This window comes from Nicotiana tomentosiformis, chromosome 5 (genome assembly GCF_000390325.3).
Source record: "Nicotiana tomentosiformis chromosome 5, ASM39032v3, whole genome shotgun sequence".
Classification (NCBI taxonomy): Eukaryota; Viridiplantae; Streptophyta; class Magnoliopsida; order Solanales; family Solanaceae; genus Nicotiana; species Nicotiana tomentosiformis.
The window spans coordinates 131,783,712-131,809,393 of NC_090816.1; the positions used below are offsets into that span (position 1 = coordinate 131,783,712).

The following is a 25,682-nucleotide window of genomic DNA, read 5'->3' on the forward strand; positions in this document are numbered from 1 at the left end:
TGGGTCATGAAATGGCTAACGGCTGTGTTGTCTGTCTTGACCACGAATGGGGCTCCCAGTAGATAATGCCTCCAAAGGCGTAAGCAATGAACGACAACCAATAATTCTTTCTCATGAGCGGCATAGCGCCGCTCTGCATCCTTCAGTTTCCGGCTCTCGTACGCTACGTGATGCCCTTCTTGTAGCAATACTCCACCAAGTGCATAGTCGGAGGCATCCGTTTGCACTTCGAATGGCTTGGTCAAGTCAGGTAGGGCCAAGACTGGGCTACTAGACATAGCCATCTTCAATGCGTCGAAGGCCTCTGCCTGCTTGGGGCCCCAATCCCACGGGGTGGCCTTCTTGAGAAGTTCTGTCAGCGGCACTGCAATGAGGGAGTAACTTTTCACAAAACGCCGATAGAAGTTGCATAGACCAAGGAACGACCTCAAGGCATGTATATCCTTAGGAGGCGGCCATTCTGTAATGGCCTGAATCTTCTGCTGGCCCATCTTGATCCTCCCTTCCTCGATGATATGTCCGAGGAAGTCAATTTATTTCTGAGCAAAGGAGCACTTGGATAGCTTCGCATATAATTCGTGCTCCCGCAATCGGGCTAGGACCTTCCGCAAATGCTCCAGGTGTTCTTCTAGTGTCTGGTTATATACCACAATGTCATCCAAATAAACCACGACGAATTCATCAATGTATTCTCGGAATACTTGGTTCATCAGGGTGCAAATGTGGCTGGCGCGTTAGTCAAGCCAAAGGGCATAACCAGGAAGTCGTACGACCCATATCTTGTCACACAGGTCGTCTTGTGCTCATCACCATCTGCAATCCGAACTTGCCAATAACCTGTCCTCAGGTCTATTTTGGTGAATACCGTCGCACCACCCAGTCTATCAAACAAGTCTGCCATTAGCGGAATAGGATACTTGTTTTTCATGATGATTTTGTTTAGAGCCCGGTAATCCATACAGAGTCATAAACTACCATCATGTTTCTTTTGGAATAGCACAGGGGACCCGTATGGGGACTTGGAGGGCACGATGATCCCTGTGTCTAGCATTTTCGTCAATTGTCTCCGAAGCTTGGAGAGTTCGGGTTGTGACATTCTGTACGGCGCCCGGGCAGGTGGCTTCGCACCTGGCACCAACTCAATCTCATGGTCCACAGTTTGCCTAGGCGAAAGGCGCTTTGGCATGTCTTGTGGCATGATGTCTTCAAATTCCAGAAGCAACTCCTTCACGGGTGCAAGAATGGGACCCGAGGAACGTTCTATATCTTCCATGCAGAGGGTAGCCAGGAACGTGGGTTCATGTCTTTTTACCCCCTTCTTCAACTGCAAGGACGAGATGTTCTCGGCTGCCATCTTCATGGGAATACACGGAATAATACAGGGCTTGGCCCCATTTGCTCCCATCATCAGTAGCATGTCTGCATACGATGCGGGCATGGTATTGGTCTGTCTCAGGAATTCCAACCCCACTATTAACTCAAAGTCATCTATGATCACTACGCGCAGGTTGAACTTTCCTTTATAAGGGCCAAGCTTCACTGGTACTTCTTTGGCTATTCCACCCCCTGGCTGAGGTGGTGAGTTAATAGCCTTCACACGACCTTTGCCCTTTCCTACAACTAGTCCAAGACGCTCCACCTGAGTCGAGGCTAAGTAGTTGTGGGTGGCACCCGTGTCTATCATTGCCCGAATGGGCTTGCCATTTACCTTCATGTCAACGAACATTAAGGTCCTCTCTTGATGAGGAGGAGTCCTCAAATTTGCCTTCTTATTTCCTTTCCTGGCAATTGGACAGGGGTCCTTATTCTTGCGGATACCGGCACTGGTTCCTGCTAAGGGCTCAGAAATGGAGCCAACAATTACATTGAATGCACCTACTGGCTTAGTCTGGTCCGCATCATCGGCATCGTCATCCGTCCCATCCCCAAAAGCTTGATGGGCATTCATCTGTGCATGTGGGCATTCATTATTCCAATGTGGTCCGTCGCAATGACGACATCCTGAGGGGGGCTTCCTCCCCCGATCATTGTTTTTAGATGCAGCACTAGTACTGCCAGAAGATGGAGCTTTGGATTTGGGTGCACTCCAATCTCCTCCTCTTCTGCTAGGGCCACCAGTGTTTGGTTGGCCCCCTTTGTATCCTCCTCGAATAGGTTGTTGAGGCCTATCCTTCTGGGCTTCCACTTGGTAATCCCCAAGGCACTCTGCTGCTTGGATTGCCTTAGACAACGTGTCTACCCTTTGTCTCTGCAACTCCATCCGGGCATAAGGTTTCAACCCTTCTAGGAAGGTGAAGAGTTTGTCTTTGTCCCCCATGTCACAGATGTTCAGCATGAGCGCGGAGAATTCCCGCACGTAATCTCGCACTGATTTGGTCTGCCGGAGCTCCCGCAACTTTCTCCTGGCATTGTACTCAACATTTTCAGGGAAGAACTGTAGGTGTATGGCTGCCTTCAGTTCCGCCCATGTCTCGAGGGCATCTTCACCAGCCTTGATGGCTTCGTACTTTACCCGCCACCAGAGTTTGGCATCACCCTGAAGATACATGGTAGCAGTTGCTACCTTCTTAGCTTCTTCTAGGCCTCCCACGGCATCGAAGTATTGCTCGATGTTGAAAATGAAATTTTCCACTTCTTTGGCATTCCGAGCTCCACTGTATGGCTTTGGCTCAGGAATTTTCAGCTTTTGTGCCATGGGGGGAGGTTCACACCACCCCCAATTGGTTTTCGCCTCATCGAAGTAGGCCTTGTAAAGCAGCATTGACAACATTGAGCTGGCCTATCAAGTTGTCTATAGTTTGTTGCATGGCAGTCACCCTGTCTGCCTCTTGTTCCCTGTTGGCTAAATCCTCGGCACGCTCCTGCTGGAGGACCTCAAATTTACCAAAAATTTTAGCTGCCTTTGTGGCTGCTGTTTGCCGGTCTCCTTTAGAGTCGCGACTGATATTTTCTATGTCAACTTCGACCTGGATGAGTCTGCGGTCCAGGTCATCCAACCTTTGCACTAGGCTGGTCTTTAGATCGGGCACCATTTCCACGATAGGCCGTAATGCGTCAACCGTTCCCTCAAGGGTCGCGATGCGATCCCCATTATTTACCATGGTCAGAAATGGTGGTAATTGAAATGTAATCCCCCGTCTGATGTCGAGCCTAGGCTTTGATACCAACTGTTACGCGGTGCCTTCCTGAAGTTCCTTGGAAGGGCGACGTAAGGCTAAGCAATCGATGTCAGTACGGTTGCTGTCCGCCAACTGAGGTCCCCTCCGTACGCTAGACTAGATTGTCAGTGCCGTACGGGAAAATCAATGTCATGAGCAATTGAAAGAGAGCAGAAAAGAGAATTGAGAATGAAAGAAAGCTTGATTGCATTGAATGAAAGCTATTACAGAAAATAAGACGGTGTCGGGGGGAGGGAGGGGAGAGACACCAGTACAGAGAATTGTTTGCTTTCTTGAAAGTTTTGATTGCTTGGTCCTCCTTAATAATGCTTAAAAAAAATAAACCGAAGTTACATGACTAGACCTATGAAAGCTGGAAAATCACACTTAAAGAAAATGCAGCAAAACTACTCTATATTTATAATGAAAAGGACTTAGTCTTCTACAAAGCAGCAACAAGTCCGTTGGCAGCAACTTTGTCTTTAGCATCAGGGTCTGTGCGCGTGGCACTGTCTACGCGCGCGGCGCTGTTGGCATCTGCCTGTAGCTGGGCGCTGGCAATGGCTATCGGTGGGGCGACAGAGGCACATGCACGCTTGTCACTTGGAGCTGCCGAGACCACGGGGCCGACCGTGGCGACGGGTGTTGGGAGGCTGGCCAGGATGCCACGGGGCGCGTCCAAGGGGTCATGGGACATGGTTGGAAAGCCGCCCATGACAGACCACGTGACAATGAGAGCAAATCTGTCATTTTCTTACTATTATTGCTTTTGTGTAATCTTGCAACTTATCAAGATCAAGCACATAGTTTAGCAAATAATATTTACATACATGGTTTGAAAAATATTAATGTTAACCAGTACTCACCTTTTCTTTTAACCAACTAATGAATTGCCTATCAGAATTTTCTTGAGAGGTATCAACTGGAGTTAGTGAAAACTCTCTACAAATAATTAAAGCATAACAACATGTCATTTTAATGAAAAAAATAGAGAAGTATATAAAAGTAAAATATTAAAACAAGTCATTACTTACTCGAGAAATGGTTGAATTTCATCGCAATTCTTTAAAATATAAAAATGTGCTTGCTTCAGTTCATTTGAATCAAGTTTGGGTGGTTTGCCACCTCTTAAAGCTCTTCCGGGTTGACAAAAAATTATTAAACCTCCATCAGGTTCTATAATACCGCCATCATAATTTCGTTCAAGGCGATTAAACTTTGTTTCCATTGTATGTATATACCTTGAACATAAGGTCATACATTCAGTTGCTAAATATCCCTCTGCAATAGAACCTTCTGCGCAAGCCTTATTACGAATAAATGGCTTCATAAAGTATATATATCACTCCATTGGATACATCCATCGATATTGAGAAGGTCCAGCAATCTTAGCTTCATTAGCTAAATGAATTAGCAAGTGCTCCATGACATCAAAAAAATATAGGAGGGAAGATTTTTTCTAGCTTGCACTCAGTTATTGAGATTTGGGCATCTATCTGCTCTAATTCATCCACACTTAAACATTTCGATCCAAGCACGTTGAAAAACAAAGATAACTCAATAAGCGGTTCACACACAGATTTGCATAGCATACCCCGTAAAGCAACTGGGAGTAAATGTTGTAGAAGAACATGGTAATCATGACTTTTTAAACCTGAAATTTTGCGATCTTTAAGGTTGACACACTGGGAAATATTTGATGAAAATCCATCTGGGACCTTTAAGTTCTACAAGAAACTGAAAAATCTGTGCTTTTCTTCTGGAGATAATGTGTAACATGCTGTTGGTAAGTTATATTTATCCCCAATTTTTATCTGATGCAATTCTTTCCTAATGTTCATTGCTTGCAAATCCAACCAAGTGTTTATGGTGTCTTTGGTTTTTCCTTTGATATTTAAGATTGTCCCCAAAATATTATCACATATATTTTTCTCAATGTGTATTACATCTTAGTTATGCCGCAATAAAAGAGTTTTTCAATATGGGAGATAAAAGAAAATACTCTTCTTATTCCAATTATCACCCCTACTCTCATGTGATATTTTAATCTTCTTCTTTGGATCCTTAGTTAGTTGTAACCCATCTAAATCAGCCACTTGATCAAGTATTTCATCACCAGACAACTGTGTTGGTGGTAATCTTCGCTCCTTAGTGCCATCAAATGATGTTTTATCATTCCTCCATTTGTGATTAAGAGGAAGAAAGCGTCTATGGCCCATATAACACTGTTTTTTTTATAATTTTGTAACCTAATTGAGTGAGTTTCTTTATTGCAATATGGGCATGCTAATATTTCCTTTGTGCTCCATCCAGATAAATTTGCATATGCTGGAAAGTCATTAATGGTCCATAATAAAGATGCATGTAACAAAAAGTTTTGTTTAGTTGACGCATCAAAGGTCTCCACTCCAGATTCCCACAATTCCTTTAATTCCTCTATCAAAGGCTGGAGATAAACATCAATAGCATCTCCAGGACTCTCAGGACCAGGAATAATCATCGACAAAATAAAATTTTCTTTCTTCATGCATAGCCAAGGTGGTAAATTATAAGGAATAAGTACCACAGGCCATATACTATATGGAGTTTTGGATTTTCCAAATGGTTGAAAACCATCGCTAGCAAGTCCAAGTCGAACATTACAAGGCTCAGATGCAAAAGATTGATGAAGTTCATCAAATCTTTTCCACGCTATTGAATCAGCTGGGTGCCTCATTATTCCATCATCAACTCTTTTGTCATGATGCCATCTCATCAAAGAAGATATTTTCGAGGACATAAATAATCTTTGAAGTCTTGGCTTTAGAGGAAAATAACGTAAAATCTTGTATGGTATATTTTTCCTACTTTTAAATTTGGTTTCCCCACTACGTTTATCTTCCTTCCATCTAGATGCACCACAAACTTTGCAAGACTCAAGAGACTTATCATTTTTCCAGTATAATATACAATTATTCTTACATGCATCAATCTTCTTGTAAGAAAGCCCTAGGTGCCGGATTACCTTCTTTGCTTCGTAATATAAATCTGGCAAGTTTGATCCATCCGGCAATAAATCTTCCTTCAAGAGCTTCAACAACATTGTAAATGACGCATTACTCCAATTACCAATACTTTAATTATGAAGCAACTTTACCAAAGTAGAAAGTTTAGAAACTTTTGAATCTTGGTATAATGGTTGCTCAAAATCCTTTAACATCCTATAGAATCTTTTTGCTTCAATATTTGGTTCCTCCTCAAACAGCCCACCACCACTATTGTACATACTGTCTCCTTCAAAAGTAGGATATAAATCTCTTAAAACTTCATGTATTTCATCCTCATAATCACTCTCTTCAATGATATTATCATCTACAAACTCATAATCTGAAGAAGACTCACCTAATCTCTCCCCATGGTGATACCAAAGAGTATAATTTTGGACTATTCCGTGTACTATTAAATGTGACCTAACCAGCTCACGTGTTCCTGAAATTGCATTACAACATTTGACGCATGACAACGTATTTAGTGTGGTTCTCCCAATCTTTTAAAAGCATAATCCAGAAAATTCTCCACCCCAAGTATATATGCGTTATCAAGTCGATCATGAATAAGTTTCATCCATTGCTTATCAGGTGCTATAATCTGGTGCATGCACAAAATTAATATACATATATATTCAACCAAAAAATATTAGTATAGCAATAAACAAGAAGTGAACACAAGCGAACAAAATCATATTATTCACCCTTACTAAGGAATATTAGTAAATCTACTTTCGAAGATTATTATTATAATTCATTTGAACAATTTCTCACATCAACCATTTCATTAGCCTATAACCTAAGTAATAGCCTTAATAGTTTTACAATAAAGGATGAATAAATATGTTAAATTTCTAGTAATCTTGATAATTGAGAATATGTTATGGTAACGATTTTATAAATAAGCTACAAATCAGGAAAACTAAAACAGAATTTACTTTGTATTGATGCTCTTATAGTGTGATTGTTGATTAAGAAAATAGTACCTTAAATTACCTTTAGAATCTTATCTTGGTATAGAAACTAAAGAATGCTCTATCTTTTATTTATTCTCTTAAGGCAATACACTCCATCTCTATAACTTCTAACAGAGAAAACTCTCTATATACACTATCCCTTGGCGAAAGATCATAACTAGACAACACAGAGAACCATTGTAAGAGTAAATGTAGCAACATAAAAAATATCTAAAATCTAGTCAATATACAACTATAACGAAAGTATTAGTGTTATCTATTAGAAGAGAGGAATCTAAAGGCAATGACATCCATAAGGAATAATAATTTTTACTGATACACCACCACCACCAGCAACAACATACTCAGTGTAATCCCACAAGTGGAGCCTGGAGAGGGTAAAGTGTATGCAGACCTTACACCTGCCTTTAAGAAGACATATAGGCAGTTTCCGGTAGACCCTCGGCTCAGGAAGGAAAAAGGGGAGGGGCAATAACAAGCAAACCGATTTGACACCGAAGCAAAAATACAAAACTAGCAATAGGTAATGCAATCAGAAAATCGAAATAAAAGATAACGGCAAGTAGTAACACGAGAATAGATACATTATAATATTCTCAAGTTAAGTTGTTCCAAATCTTAATGAGTAGCTCGTCTTGAGAATCAGGGGCTTGTAATAAAATGAAAAACAATATGGTTGTAGATGCAGGACTTTATCAGGGTAATTTTAAAAAGGTCTTCTTAATATATACAGTTCCAGATGTTAAAGCAAAATTCAGCATCAAACATTCTTCATAATACCTTTCTCTATTTGTGCAGCACGCATGCCCATACTACTTTCAATTTCAACTTAAACTTTGCATGGACAGGCAAAATAATAACGAATATACTTTGTAATCTGGGTAACTAAACATATTTTAATTTTCTTTATTTTGCTAAAGGTAAAGGCAATTTATTAGAGCTAGTAGCAAGAAGGTACTACAAAACACATAAACTTTTACATAATACTTCAACTCTTTTCTGTAACATATCAGGTAAATCTAGGTATAATCAACACTATCATATATCAAACAATAGTTTTTGTCTTAGAAATATTTAATTCAAATATTTATCAGCTACAAATGCCAATAATTCACCTCAATTAAATATTCAAATTAAAGGAAAGGAAAGGCAAATTATCAGAAAAAAATGAGCTCAAAGCATGAGGAATAATATTAAATTCTAAACTACCTCTTTTTAGTAGTGCTTCTGCAATCTTTATTTTAAACGAATATGATACAGATATACTGTACAACTAAAGAGAAAGAATACTATAGAAGGAAGCATGTGATAAAAAAGAATTGGAGGATTTAAGGTTTAATAAAATACTTTACCTGAAGCTTAACTTTTATGTCCAAAACCATATGTTCTTTATTGATACACCACTCACTAATATTTTAAGTAAAAAGTGCATTCTTAATATTCATACAACAAGACGTGATTTTCTAATTGTTTCAATATCTGATAGCACATAGCACGTGAACAAAGTCATCACTTACTTCAAGTTCTCTGCTAACATGATTCTTAAAACTAAGGGACTCTAAATATGGAGTCTAACTCATGATGTAGTACTTAAAGTAACACAAATAAGGTCAAACCAAACTCCAATTAGCAGAATTATCAGTATAGCTTCACTTATATGTCATCATGTTGGTAATAAATCTCATCCATGACTGTATAGCAATTCAGTGAAATAGTATATTTTTAAGCTCTTTGGGGTAAAAGAACAGAAAAGCTTATCATTAATTTTATTAAAATCCAATGGAAACACATAGGTCATAGAAAAACTTTTCCAAATCTAAATGCAAACAAACCCTGTAAATTCTGCTTAAGATATAACTTTGTTAGTTTTCCTTTACTCTTTCTCTTTTATAAGCTATAGAATAGTTAATTAGACCATAACTATGATACACATACATATCGACATGGTTTTTAATGGAAGTGGATTTCTCCTAATTTTGCTTCAAAAATAAGTAATAATTTTGAAGACCATAATTTAGACTTCTCATACAATAATAGTCTTGTTCAAGAAAAGTAGAAGAAATAGGGATGCTAAAACGGAAACAACAGAAAAACTGAATGTAATTCAAAATCAAACCCAGTTCAAAAATAATCTGCTCTATAAGAGAATACACACAGTTGACATATAACGAGCAATATTCAATAAATAAATAAATAAAAGCAACTCCTGTACATTCATCAGCAATGTTAAAATCTGAATATAATTATAAAATTGTAGTACATGTAATTATAAAAAAAACCAATACATGAAAAACAAAGAGATAATTGGAGTATAAAAAAGGTACCCAATTTCACAATAGTACTACAAGATTAGAGCTTACCTTGAGAAGAAGAAGAATGAAACCCTAGGTTGTAGAGAGGAAAACAAGGCTTGATGCTTCACAGAGTTTCAACTGCTCAATTTCACTTATACCCTAGCTTTGTAATTCCTATGATAAAAAGAAAGAAAAGTGGAAAAATTATGGGTTTGGGCAAAAAAAGAGGAAAAAGTGGCGTGAGTGGGCTGATGTTGGGCAAAAGATAGGGAAACGTTAGCGTTATTTTTTTTATTTTTTTTAACGACCGGATTTATGAATTTTAAGGACCGAATATTTTTTCTTTTTTAATATTAAACTAAAAATTAATTTTAACGACCGGAAAAAAAATATGATCGCTATTGATATACCTATAACGACCGAATTCATGTCCCTTCGTAAAAAACTGGTCGTTAAAAGTCAAAATTCTTGTAGTGCAAGGCGTTGGTGAATCGGTTACTACTGGACCAAAGTTTTGGGGATTATGCTGGAATCTCTCTCTGCATCGTCTACAACAACAGAAATTCCTGATTTTGTGATGGATTCGACGGATTTGGGGGTAAATTCAAGGTAGGTTTTGCGGTGTGTATGAGACCCTACTTCTTCGGGTTTTTGAGAAGAAGGCTGACAATATCATTCTAATCTACACCTTTGAGGTTTATATTGATATGATTTAGGGTTATTCTGTGTGAGAATTCATGTCTGTAATATTTTTCATGTTATCAAGTTTAAGAATGATTGCCTATTACGTATTGTAGTTTCCTTTAGTCGATTTTAGTTAGGTGATAATATGGGTAGTTATGTGGATAACCCCACCTCTCCTCCGGTTTCCACCCCTGAGGGTTTCACACCCTTCGCACTAGATCCTTCTCATCATTTCTACGTGCACCCGTCAGACAATCCAGGTAGCCAACTAGTACATGTCCTATTCAATGGACATGGGTTTGTACTATGGAGAAGTAGCATGCTTACTTCTCGTTCTGCTAACAACAAACTAGGCCTATTAGATGGGAGAATTGCTGAACCATATCCTACCAAATCTCCCTTATAAGAATGATATGGTCAAGTCTTAGATCACCAACTTTGTTTCTGGAGATATAGCCATTAGTGTTATATGCTTTAAGACTGCAAAAGAGGTTTGGACTCACATTAATGAAAGATTTGGGCAGTCAAATGGGTCTAAATACCTTCAAATTAAGACAGACGATTTAACTGTCCAAGGGTCATATGTCATTGCCACATACTTCAACAAACTTACGAGTCTTTGGAATGAATTAAATTCCTCATATATAGGTCTCATATATTCTTCTGGAGCTCTTCCCAAGTTTATAGAAGATCAACAACGCTTTCAATTCCTAAATGAACTGAATGACTCTTACTCAATTGTGAAGAGTGCTATCATGATCATGAATCCTCTACCACCAATAAGCAAAGCCTACTCTCTTTTACAACAAGATGAGAGCCAAAGAGAAACTCAAACCCCCATTCCAAACTTCTCCAATGAATCTGCCTCTTTCTCTCCATCTTCAGCTGCACCAAATAGAAATTTCACCCAAAGTATCAATTTTGATTCGAGGAAGAATAATGTTTCAAGAAACCTGGAGACACAATGAAGAAATGCTACAGACTGCATGGTTTCCCTACAGATTTCAAGTTTACCAAAAGCAAAATATCAACCTCATGTGTCCAGTCTGACATTCCACCCAATCAGTCTACTATTTCTCCACAATCATCTACTAAGAATTCTACTCATAGTTTCATCAAGGAACAATATCTGGCCTGATGACTTTATTTCAGGAAGTCCAGCTATCTCCTAGTGTTGATTCTGATAATTTCCCTGGTGAGGAATCTGGATTTGCACATTTTGCAGGTTTGCTCACTACTTATGCTGTAGATTTTGTTGCTTCTCATATATGTACATCTTCTCAGTTAGGTGTAAATCCTTGGATATTAGACTCATGGGCAATAAATCACATGACCCCACACAAATACTTACTTCACAACCTTGTGCCTTCACCTAAACCTTTTCTTGTTACTCTACCTAATGGATATAAAGTGAAGGTTTTGTCAACTAGTTCTTTACATCTCAGACATGATATAACCTTGCTTAATGTCCTACTTGTACCTTCCTTTCATTTTAATCTAATCTCTATACACTAATTAATCTCTCAATTGGATTGCATAACCATTCTTACTAAAGTTAATTGTTCTTTACAGGGCCCTTCTCTGAGTTAAATTTAATTGGTAAAGCTGCTAGGAGATTGTACTATTTTCAATTCTGTTTCTTGTAATAAGTCTGATAATCTTCCATTTTCTGTAAATACTCTTCCATAAAATCAGACATCTGCTGTAAATATAATGGTTTTGTTTTGGCATCAAAGGCTGGGACACATGCCTTTTCATTGAATGACATTTATTCCTTTTCTATCGGATAAAATTTCTTCCAAACAAATTTTTATTTGTTATGTTTGTCCAATGGCTAGGCAACAAAGGTTATTTTTTCATGATAAGTTATATTCATTCCAGTGCCCCCTTTCAGTTAGTTCACATTAATAACCTATAATGGCTTTAGACTCTTTTGTACTAAAAGCCTTTACTTTCATGGTCAAAGTACACTTTAAATCCTCAGTTCAAACTTTCAGGTCTGATAAAGCTTATGAACTTGGTAGTAGTTCTGAGGTTGTTACTTATTTTACCAATCAGGGTATTCTATACCAAACAATCATTCCACACACACCACAATAAAATAAAGTTATCGAAAGGAAACATAAACACTTGTTGGAAGTATTTAGATCCCTTCTTTTCCAATCTAAACTCCCTCTCAAATTCTGGGGTGACTGTGATTTAACTGCTACCTACTTAATTAATAGAATACCTTTGACTGTCTTAAACAACATTTCTCCTTTTAAAAATTTAAATGGGCATTCACCTTCTTATACTTATCTGAAATCTTTTGGTTATTTATGCTTTGCTACTTTTCCCAAGTTTGGCAGGGACAAGTTCAAATCTAGATCCATACATAGCCTTTTCTTGGGGTACACATGTGGCAAAAAGGGTTACAAACTTCTGAACCTCTTCACCTCTTCTATTTTCTACTCTAGGGATGTAGTATTTCATGAACATATTTTTCCTTATGGTTCAACAGACTCCTCCACTGTCAATTCCTCTTTCTTTCCAACTTTTGTAGATGTTGATTCTCCTCCTACACTTACTGCTACAACAGATGCTCCTGCTGCATCTGGTCTTTCTTCTCCTCATGTTACCTCTCCTAATACCTCTCCTTCTCCTTCTACTTCTGTCCCTTAATTTCCTTTACCTTATGCTACTCAGCCTTCTCCACATGCTCCTGCTATCAGGAAGTCCACCAGACTTGTTACCCAACCATCCTACCTAAAGGACTATGTCTGCAATTCTGTCCTTCCACATATTCCTATTTATGTAGTATCTAAGGTGTCCCAAACGGAGTTACATGTGCATGCGCCTCAATATTACTAGCAAGCAGATTCTCATCCTGCTTGGAAAGAGGCAATGCTAAAGGAATTTCAAGCTCTCGAGTCTAATCAGACTTGGGACATTGTCCCCCTTCCTCTTCACAACAGGCCATCCCATGTAAGTGGGTTTACAATATTAAACAGAGGGCAGATGGTTCTATTGAAAGGTGTAAAGAAATGCTTGTTATCAGGGGTGATACTCAGAGAGAAGGTACTGACTTCACTGAGATATTTTCCCCGGTTGTCAAGCTGACAACCATCAATTGTCTCCTGACTTAGCTGTGAAGAGAGGTTGGCCTATTTTTCAGTTAGATGTCAACAATGCCCTTCTTCATGGTGACCTTCATGAGAAAGTTTATATGAAGATTCCACATGGGATGGATGTCTCATCTACCTCTGAATCTCCTTCATTGGTCTGTAGTCTCAAGAAGTCTTTATATGGCCTCAGACAGGCTTCTAGAAATGGTTTTCTAAACTGTCTCAAGCTCTGCACTCCAGGGGCTACATTTCTAGTCTCAATGACTATTCTCTTTTCACAAAGTCTTCTTCTGGTTCTCTGATTATCTTAGCAGTGTATGTTGATAATATTTTGTTGGCTGATGATGACATATCTAAATTGAATTCTTTGAAACTGTTCTTGGACATTCAATTTAAAATCAAGGATCTAGGTTTGGTTCATTACTTTCTAGGTTTGGAAGTTTCTCAGCACCCCCAAGGGTATTTGATGAGTCAACACAAATACACCACTAACCTTCTTTAAGAGTTCAATTGTCATCATTTCTCCCATGTCTCTACACCTTTGGATCATTCTGTTAAGCTTACTTTAGACATGGAAGCCCCTGTTTCTGATCCAAGTATATATAGAAGGCTGATTGGGAAGCTTAATTTCTTATAACACACAAGATCTGGCATATGATTTTCTGTACAACATCTCAGCCAGTTCATTCAGAAGCCCCAGTTCCCTCATATGATGATTGTTATTTATGTTCTAAGATATCTTTTACATGACCCTGCTCTGGGTATTTTGCTCTCTAGTTCTCATGATATGTCTCTTGTGAGGTTGTCTGATTCTGATTGGGGCTCTTTTGTAATCTCTCGCAAGTCTGTGAGTGGGTTTTATATCACTCTTCATGGCAGCCCTGTGTCTTGGAAAAGTAAGAAACAACCTAACATCTCCTTATCTTCAGCTGAGGATGAGTATAGGGCCTTGAGAAAACTGGTTGCAGAGGTTGCTTGGTTGGTCAGGCTACTAGGTGATCTTTGCTTGGCTATCTCCAGCCTTGTCCCTGTCTATTGCGACAGTCAGACTGCACTGCACATAGCCAAGAACCTTGTTTTCCATGAGCGCACCAAACATATCAAGATTGATTGTCATTATGTGGAATGCATCACTGCTGGTCTTATTACCTTACATTTTATTTCAACTGCAGGTCAACTAGCTGATATTATGACTAAGGCCTTGCCCAATCAGTTGCATTATGGTATTCTTTGCAATCTTGGTGTTTCTTCATCCTTAAGCTTGAGGGGGGAGGGGGGGAGGTATTGGAGCCCAGAATGAAAACTTAGTCACAAGCACAGCTGGCCCAACAGACCCGACCCACTTTCTTTCTCTTTTATGATTACTTGTAAATCTGTATGAGTTGTATTTTTCTATTTTTTTTCCTGTAAGTATAAATACTCCTCTAGTGAAATAATAAAGATCAGATGGTTATTTTTCACATATCATCTCATCTTCATCTCTCTTCTCTCGACCCTTCTAGGGTTTTCTATCACTAATTCCGCCATAGTTCACTCAGCTTCAATCTAACATAGAAAAATTAGATTCTCACCCCCAAGGGGTGTGGTGGCTGGATAGATGAGATTCTTTCACTGATAACCAAAAGTTTTAAATTTCCGCCCTAGCAATAGAGAAACTCCTGGTAAGGAGTATTTTCTCTTTTAATGGCTAAGTAACAAACGACAAAATTCAGATTAATTGTCTAGTGAGTTTTGGACATCAGATGAATAAACCGAACAACATATTGATTCTCAAGGGCCAATAAAGAGTATAAAATGTAAAATTGAAGAAGTAACTAAGCAAAATATTTGTGAAAGCTATCTTTTGATAGTCTTACTGAAATTATATTAAAATGATGATTACTATATATAAGGAGTTGAATTAATATTGTAGTTGTTGTATTTTAGATGCTAAAGTAAATAATTTTACTTGCAATGTAAGTATTATAAGTACTCAATCTTTTTTCCAAGTTAATTGATTATAAAGAATGGATTTCACTTTTAGCTTTTCGTTTCAAGCTTCATGAAACTTGTCGCTTTTTATGTTTTTTGGTTTTAAAAATACTATATATAACAACAAAAATAAAATAAAAAAGAACCTAGAAAATGAAGGAATAAAATGACCATTTTATCACTGATGAGGTCCTTCTAAACGAAGATAATCATACATGACTCCTTGATAGGGAGTGAGAGCTACTGTTTGTGTAAGAAAAATTGTGTTTGCTCCTCTAATTAATAAACAAATTGCCTTGTAATTTAATGCTGTAATGCCAATATAATCCATGAATACCATGTCTTGCAATTGCATTATCTCCTCCTATAAATCCTGTTGTAAAATGGGGTTCTTGCGCTTTTCCATCATTGATACGAACCTTGAGGAAAAGAATAAACCAAACAAAAAACAAATCATGTAAGTCATCCCAATAAATTATTTTGGCTAGTTATTCTAGTTGAAGACTTCAAAATTTTCAAAATCGCTTTAATGGGCCTCACATGGTGCGAATTCGGATTAGTCAGACCCGTAATATTGGTAATGATCACTCGGTGGGAAACTAAAAAAAGTAATTAATCAAGGGTAAGCTACATACTTGTAGTTCAGCTTCATGAGCTGCAGCAAGAGCAAGTTGGAGAGTGTAATTTGAGGCATTGTCAACACTGGTAAGATTGAATATAATTCTCCATGTGGTAGCATTATATATGTTGATTCCTACATTCCTGCAAAAGAAATTCCCGTGGACGACGTTCTTATTAAAATTTGATATGTAGTGATTGTTAGGCAGGAAAATTATCTAGGTGGATATATATATATGTGTGTGTGTGTGTAAAACTCAAAACAACGAGGCAGAAGAAGCTATAAGAGCATACCTAGTAACATGAGCATAAAACCAGTCTTTTGAATAATTGCTAGTCTCAACATTGTAGACGAGATCATTTGTAGGATATAAAACACTGTATTGTTTCCACAAACCATACTGTCTAAAACTGCAATCCAAAGTGAAAGTGAATGAACTATAATTACAAACTAGGAGTGACAAATAGACGCGGGTCAGGATGAAGTAATAATTGGACGGATCATATTACCGTTCAAACGTTACTTCTAAGATGAGTTAAACAATAGCTCATAATCCATCCCGTTCAATTCTATCCGAGTTTTATATTTTATATTTGTTTTATACTCTCTCCGTTTCAATTTAGATGAGATAATTTGTCTCGGCACGGTGTTTAAGAGAAAAGAGTGAGACTTTTGAAACTTATGGTCCTAAAAGTTTAAGGGGTAAAAGTTATGTGTGGCCATGACATTTGTGTGGTTATAAAATATTTTCATTATGGGTAAAATGAAAGATTAAAGTTGAATTATTTTCAATTATAGAAATGTGTCATTCTTTTTGGAACGGACTAATAAGAAAAGTGTGTCATCTAAATTAAAACGGAGGGAGTATCATTTATTTAATTTCCGAACAAAACTAATAAGAAAATTATTTATTATGACTATATATAACATATTCGATAAAAAAAAGTTTGTTTTAAAAAATACGTTGTCAAGTTTTCTTATGGCTCAATTGGAACGTACATTGATTCAGATTTGTTTTGGTATTTGTGAACTTTGAATTGTGGAGGTGGGTTTGGAATAAAGAATTCAGCTGCAGTTCGATCTGGCACTCCAATTTCCCAAAGTGTGGCTCCATTTCTTGGAGGCTTATAAACCAAACTCCCCAATTCGATATTAGAACCTGTATTTGGTAACAAATAAATAAATGACAAAAAACAAATTTAGCTGTTCAGAGAGAATACACTTATTTTGACAAAATAATTATTTAGAATTAGGAAAATATACATTTTGGGTGAGTAAAAATGTATAACCTGGAGTTACTTGTACATCTGAAGTGTATTTGTAATCCCCAATAAATTTTGGGACTGTTGCATACAAGTTATATGTACCATATATGACATTCTCTATGATAAAATTCCCATTAGATTCTGTTTTAGTCCAGAACTGATATCCCTGGAGATGAAACGAAACAAAATAAGTTAATAAATCTATTCTAAAAAAATCTATATAACTGAAAAATGTATCTATTTTTTTTTTTATTATATAAATTTACAAATCATGTAACCTTACTTTGTTTTCTCTCTGCCAAGATCCAACATCTCCTGGCGGCGCTAAGCCAATATAGGCATTGGAAGCCGGCACATCTTGTTTAGTACTGATAAACCTAATAAAACAAAAACGAAAGAATGTTAATCAATCAATCAATTGAATTGGTTGTATAAATCCTTTATATTCAATTAAATAACTTCATTTATTTTGATATTAAATATCTGTCTTAAAAGACAAATTACGAGTTCTTTGATTCTCGCACTTATTTCTACATTGGTTAACTAATTTGACTCCTCTCACTATGTATATGGCCATACATTAATAGCCTCATTGGTCAAGTTTGTTTTAAAGTATTTTTTTGGGTCAAAAGTGCTTTTGGCAAAAAATTAAGGTGTTTGGCAAGTTTTTAGATGGAAAAAGTGCTTTTGAGTACAAGCAGAAACAGAAAAAAATAGTTTCTCTTCAAAAACACTTTTCTGAGAAGTAGTTTTGAGAAGAATTACACTTAGAAGCAGTTTTCAAAAGCTTGGCCAAACACTAATTACGGCTCAAAAATATTTTTCAAATTAATTAGCCAAACACAAACTGCTTATCACCAAAAATATTTTTTTGAAAAGTCTTCTCAGAATAAACTGATTTTAGAAGCTTGGTCAAACAGGCTATAAGTCAAACAAATCCGCTCCTGCTCAAAATCGAATGCCCCAAGTAGATCAAGCATTTTCACTTTGAAATATATTTGAAAGTAATTTGATTGCAGATACTAAAGGATGAATACTGGGTAAAAAAACCTACCTGTCATTAACAAATATTTGGCCTCTAACTGTTCCTCTTTGATTAGATTTTATGTAGTCTTTTGAAACTGGAAAATCATAGGGCCAGCTTGTAACTTCTTGAATCATCTGTAAATTTAACAGGGAAATTCCTTCAGAAATATGTTAAATGAATTCACTTCTCAAATTGGTATTAGCAATTAGTAAGAGATTAATACATTACCCTTTTCTTAGCATCATCCCAAAGTATGGAGGTATTGTCCTTAGCTGAACCATCTGAATTAAGATACACAAACACAGGGCCAATAACCTTTTTCCATGGTTCACCTTGTTGAAATTTTATAGCCAAATCCTCTCCTGCATAATGTGTACTAACAAATACCTGCAATTATGATTAAAATATATGACTAAAAGTATAAGAAAATGAAGTGTTATATATTATAGAATTTCAATAATTCATCACTTACAGAAAGTATAGTTGGACCAACATGTGTAGTAATGTCTTGTCTAAATGGTCCTCCAGTACGAAATTCATTGCTTGGAATAATCATCCAAAATCCTACTGGAGGATTTGCACTTACCCATCCATAAACTTTACCGTCTTTGTTATCATTTGTATAGAAATACTTGTCATCCACCTGCATTTTTTGTAGGTGTATGTAAACATCAAGCCATGCAAATAGTAAACAAATTTTTTTTCTCCCACTTAGTGTTCGGTACCAGCTTAATTTGGAGCCTGACTTATCCAGATTTGCATCGAAAAGTCTTATTTGGAGGTAAAACACTCCTTACTAAAGGTAACTCTATTTTATGGCTCGAATCTAAGACATGTGGTTACGGATGAGACGGTAAAATAATTACCACCCAACCACAACTTTTGGTGGTTTAAACAAAACTTCTTACTATGAAGATAATGCAATATATGATCTATATATTTTCTCAAACTCTCAAATGAATCCTTTTGAGTTATCTACCATACAAGCTTCAAAGTTGATTTGCTTGGTGACTTTCGTAAAGAAATTTTTTATATTGTCAGTATATATAAGTTAAAAATCTTTTTTCAGATAGATGTGTATGCTAATTATAGGGTCGTATACCTCTCCTTTTAAATCTGGATTAGTCGGGTTAGTAAGAAGAACAGCTTCTTTGTAGTCAAGCACCTCGCCAGTCTTTCGATCCACTTCCATTGGCATGACCCGTTGCCTCTCGTCAGAGACAGCCATGTAGTGAAACCTTTTTATTCATAAAAATGCAGTTTCAATACTATATATAAATCCAGTAATAAATTTTTTTTAAGAAATATTAATGATGAGAATTTTTAGATAAAATACATGTCTTGTTGAAGCTTGAAGACAATCCTGAGATTTTGGATATACGAAAGCGGCCATCCTTCTAAACGTTCAACGATTGAGTAAGTATAAAATCCTGGTGCGTCGCCTAGCATTATATACCTGAAATTTGGTCGCTCAAATATTAGAAAATAGTCAAATACAATATCCACAGTTATATAGAAAAAAAGAGATAAACTTCTATATTCTAACAGTGTAAAAATAATTTTTACAAACGAAATTAGAAACTTCAAAAAGAAAGAAAAAGTTGAGCTTTTATATTGGAGTACTTCACCTTTTGTCAATGTTTATGGGTGGTTCATCAGATTGAGAAGCATTCCACGTTCTTTTAAATGAAATTTCTGTCTGATTTTCATTGTCTATTATGACTTCAAAACTTGTTGCTGAAAACCTGCATAATAACACCAAAGTTTATGGACTTAATTTTCAAAAAAAAAAATCATCAACTTGTATTGTATTATTGTACTATATCGTTTTGATATATATAATATTTGAATAGATTGTATTATTTGTCGTCGTTTCATGATGTCATGCACCAACAATATGAAGAATAAACTTACAATATTATAAAAAAAAAGTAAGGTGCAAGGTAAAGTTGTTATATAAAAAGGTAGGGTAAAAGATAAAATAGAATTATTTAATAATAAGGAAAGGCATGATGAGAGAAAAAAATAAGGAAACGATGCGATCACACCAAATCGGTCGTTCCATAAAGTGACACTTTTCGTCGTTACGTAACGACGGATTTAACGATACAATACAATAAAATTTAAGTAACAATCAAAACAAGATAGTATTAAAAGTAACAATACGATACAATACAACAGGTAACAACCAGAGAGGTAAAGACTGATTACTTTTTTCGAGTTGTCTGAGGTCCAGTATTATTCCATATAACATCCCAATACCTGAAATTGTCATAATTGTATTATTATTATTATTATTATTATTATTATTATTAATTATTATTTTCTTCATTAAAGAAAATTTAAACTATAATACTTAGTGTAACAATAGGTTAAAACTTAATACCCTCTATCGTTTTCGTTTTTGGTCGCTAGTAAATTTTCGATCCCACCATATGATATACATGTGACGTGGCCATCTGGTTTTGATAAAGTGATATTTGCGAAGCCATTGCTCAATATCACCTGAAGATAAAACAATGAGAATTATAATTGAAGGAATTACATTTAATTTATATAAAATCAAATTAAGTACAACCTCTTATACAAATGTAAACTAACTTTTAAGATGTAAATATAGAATAAAATGTCTGATAAATATAGAATTACTTGTTCTGTTTGTATCTCCAATTTGACTGCTGGAATTGTTGCCATTCTTCCCCTGTATTTAATTCTAACAAAGGAGTAACATGTTAGTAATGGGGTTGAGTTAAATTTGACCGAATTAAAACGGGCTTAGTTTAATTTGAACGGGCTGAATCAATATTATATGGTACTACAAGTCACAAAAAAGTACCTAAATTTACTTATGTTAAAATGAGCGACTCAATTTGACTAAACAATGGGTAATTACTCTGCATGTCCAACTCAAACAATTTTTTCCTTTCTTTGTTTGTTTTGTTATAATTTGTTTAATTATCAAATCAACTAACAAAAACTTTATATCACGACTATATCTAATCAACGCAATATTTTTATTTTTATTTTATTTATGCTTTAATAAGTTCTCTTAGTCAATAGATGGATTATTTACATCGTTTACTTTTGTGGTCTCGTATTTAGAAGTTAACCACTTCAGAATTAGATCAGTTGTCTGAATATCTATTTCGAATTTAAAATTCAAGCCAAGTGGTCATTTTCGAACTTTAGACCACTGGTCTACTTCAGAAGAAGTGGTCAGCTTCTAGATATAAGGCTCAAAAGTTACTATTTGTGTAATTCAGACTACATAGGCTATTCAAATTGTATTAAGCGACCTACGTGTTACAACTGAACCCGCTTCATCGAAAAATAATATTGTGTTCATCAGTAATTTATGTTTAAAATAGGAAAAATACGTATATAGGATTATGTTTGAACCCACGAGGCCGTGTGTTCGAGTCATGATCACCCAGTATTTATTTTGTAATTGTAATTTTTCCTTTTCTGTTTGTTTTGGGACATAGAATGTGCAATGGTTGGCCTTGTGAGCTACCGTGTCTTTGCCAGGTCAATCTAACAGTAACCACAACTTACTTGTAAAATTATTATTCCAATTACTTCAATATTGTCTTTTCTCTATTTTACTTCATATTTTTAACTTAATTCAATAGAAATCAACTTTGTTTTACTTTAAAAAATTTAACCTTTCTACAAAGTGATTTTTAATTCTCTATTTCATAAACTTTGCTAAATCATGCAAGTATATTTGACGAAATTACTTATAATTTGTAGTTTATGTTGAAACTTTTATTTGTTTTATATTAAAAAATTTGGTTTAATGTATTAGCCCTCTTTCTATAATTATTGGTATTAATTTTGTTAAGATTGTAACTCTTTTCTATTGTCCTCTATTTGTAAACAATACCTTCTTATAAACACAAAAGGATTTAATATTCTATCAAATGTTTTGGAGTTAATAATTTTTTTAATAGGTTAAATGACTTTCTTGTTAAAGTTTAACAAAATTTTGAAAAAGTAAAATTTGTTAAATTAAATAGATAAGAATGTTTGGTGAAAAAAAGATAAATTGTACAAAAAATTAGGAAGAAATAGTTTTTGTACTTTTAAAATGCCAAAATTTGTAAAATGCAGGGTGCACTCACTTATATGACTTAATTTTAACATCACCCTATAAAGAAAAGAGATTTAAAAAAAAAAGGAAAAAAGAAGAAAAATAACAAAGATGCGACTTGCCATGTTCGATGCCGCGTATACTATCAATTCACATCACCTTAAATTGAACCTGCTTGTACAAAATCCTGGGTTCCGCTGGCTATTAGATAGGCTAACTTGGACGGATATATTTGCATTGGCTAAACTTGACACTCCTAGCATCGATGAGCCCATTCACCGCTCCTTTCCGGTGTAAAGCCATTTTCGGACATATGTAGTATATAAAAGAAATATGACTTTACTGTATAATTTCCGAAATTACTTTATATAAAAGAAACGGAGACTTACCCGTTGTGTGGACGACGATCTGCAGCTACTATGAAGAATGTAAAAGCAACCATAGTGACCTCCAACGAACATATTCTTAGTTTCTTATTCTTCCCCATTTTTCTGCAATTTCACTCAAAAATATATTTATATTAGAAAATCGATTAAAGAAAAATTTGTTTGACTCACCGCCACATAAATTGAGATAGAGGGAGTATTATACTAGAGATTATTATCCAAACAAGTCCTAACAACTCTTCTTCAAAAATTTGGAAGTAAACACCACTTAAATTTCTTATCACTAGCCTTGAATTTTCTTATAAGAAATTGGGAAAATGAAATTAAAAGAATGTGATGGTAATTAAAAATTGAAAAGGAATGTAATATTTTTTCTAATAAGGGTTGACAGGAAAGAGGTCTCCAACTAGATAACTCCATTAATATGATATTGAAGCTAAAACAATGCCAAATCAGAAAGAAAAGAAATACATACACACGGAAGACACAATTTGGATTAGTTTCCATTGGAAAGTGAAACTAAAAGATAAATGAGAAAATAATAAATAAATAAAAGATTAATAATGATAACAAAATAGAAAGAAAAGAAAAAGTAAACAAAACGGAGAAGAAGTTGCGTACCTCTCTGCAAATCTCCTGTGTATGTAATATGGTGTGTATTAAGCTTTTATAAGTTGGAAATTTGGTCATTAAATTAATACATCATTTTATGATTTAAAGAAGACTATATATGGACAAATACTAATTAAAAAGATTGTTAATGCTAAATCTTAAAAGAGATTCTAACCGGGAAATGAAAAGATCTCCTAAGAAAGGTCAACTAACAGTAAATAATAAAGATGCTAATCTCTTGTTTTATTACTTAGATTTCCTTTCTTATTCGTCCGGTATTTTCAAGAAAAAAGAAAATATTGCCAGTTCATGGATTTCAAAATGCTTCCATTTAATCCAAATTAAAGATTTTTTAGTATCAAGAATTAAACGTCTTGCAAGTAGATCTAGAGTCGTATTTTTACTATCATGGGTAATAACTAGTTTTGATATTGTTTACCCGAAAAAACGGATAGAGTTGAATTTATACGTAGTTCTAAGGATACGTGGTGCAGCTTAATACAAATTATAGAGATAAATAGAAATATCGAAAATGAGTCGAAAAGAATGCTAAATAGATAAGGTTGCAAGGAAGATGAAATTTAGGACTAGACAAGTGGAATCAATTTAAAAAGCTTGAAAGAACAACTCTTCATTATCGAGAATATGGTATTTGAATTACAATGTACGCATAAAACTTGTCCCCTACATAAATGATAACCATCCCTTTTATAGTATAGGGATCTTACTTTAGATATAATTAAAAGTACATAGTGGGAGGCCCATGATAAATCAACTTTTTCACAATTTCTACCGAGATTCTCTCCTCTAGTGGGATTGCAACAGCTCTTATCTATGAGCTCGATATTGACTTGAGTTTTTGAGCTCTCGATCTTGGCTCGAGCTCGATTCTGATTCGGACCCTTGAAATGATCTGGGGTCAATGTTGGTCGGTCTTTGGATCATAAGCTCGATAACTTCACTTTGCATCATAGTTCGATTTGGATTCGGGCTCGATAGTGATATCGGCCCCCTTGGACTCGAAGCTTGTTTGTTCCATCTTCGGAACCCGTCTCGAAGTCTTGCTTCGATCGATTATATTTCGAACTCGATTGATCGTACGAAGGCCGAAATCTATTTCGACCGTATACAGATAGTCCCCTCGTTTCTCAGGAAGAATGTGGTGAGAAACGATATGACCTTTTAACGGCTCGATCGGATTACAAGCTGATATTTATATTAGGCTCGACCATGACGTACGTGATAGCTTTCCCGTCGATTTAGTTTTTTAAGGTATTTAATGCATGTCAGACGGTGGTCGGCCACCGGTGATACTGAACCGTCATTTGCTTGAACCTATAAATAACCCTTCCTTTTATCATTTATCACTTTTGTAACGTCAATCTTCCAAATTTTCCAATTTCTTTTTCATATTCTCTGAGTTTATTCGCAAATCAATGATTTCTTATTGCAAAATTCTTCTTCCAAATTACCAAATCTTCGTCACTTTCTTTAAATCCAAGATGGTGAAGACGTCCAAAACCGTCCCCCAAAAGGAAAAAGCTTCTTCTTCCCAATCTGCCGCCAATAAAACATCGATGGTTCCTCGTCTTGAGGAGTGCGTTCCGGCAGCTTGTCTTCTTACCTCCGATTTTAAACTCGATAAAGGTTCACTGGTTCCTGGCCGATGTGATCCCGTATCAAGATATATTTGTTCGATAACCCGGGAGCACATCGAGCGGATAAAAAAGGATTGTAACTGGGAAAACAAAGAGGTGGTAGTACCATCTCCTGAAGAGGATATTACTACTCACGTGAGAGGGTTTTTAAGCGTGTATACTTACCCTTTCACGTTAGGTCCCCTCGACCCTATTATTATAGATTTTTGTCGTAAATACCTAATAACCATAGGCCAGAAACATCCTTTCTTTTGGCGGATCGTTATTTTGATCCGATATTTTATAAGTAAAATCGAGGGGATGCCTTTCACCCTCGATCATCTTGTCTGATTATACCGTCCTCATCTTTTTCGAGGAGGGTTAATAAAACTCCAACGCCAAGCTACCAAGGCTCTGTTCTCGAGTATAGACGAGGACAGGGATCGAGGCTGGATGGGTCGGTTCGTTCGAGTGAGGACTTCGGACCTGATCCCAACCGAAAAGATGCCTTTCCCCGAAGAGTGGAACATGAAGCGTAAGTGTAATTCTGCTGTTACCTTCTATTATGTTGTTCTTTCATTTCTTTTCTCACCAATATCCCTTTTTGTGACGCAGCGGTTCCATGGGTGCCCGACGCAGTGCCCGATCTCAAGAATTGGGTACGTGATCTGGTTTCGACCTCCTCATATGCCGAGCTCTCATGGCGCGACTTATCAAAGGGACGATGGGAGGCCAAAAATCACGGTGAGCATTTCTCTCGTATCCCTTGATAATTCGAATAAGATGCCTTTCACATACTTCAGTAAAAAATTTCATATGCAAGTGTGAG

At 36.0% G+C, this 25,682-nt stretch overlaps 1 pseudogene; it reads right to left on the reverse strand.

Annotated features, from left to right (window-relative positions):
* Positions 1-15,368: 15,368 nt before the first annotated feature.
* LOC104109295 (uncharacterized) lies at positions 15,369-22,705 on the reverse strand (annotated as a pseudogene).
* Between the last annotated feature and the right edge of the window lie 2,977 nt (positions 22,706-25,682).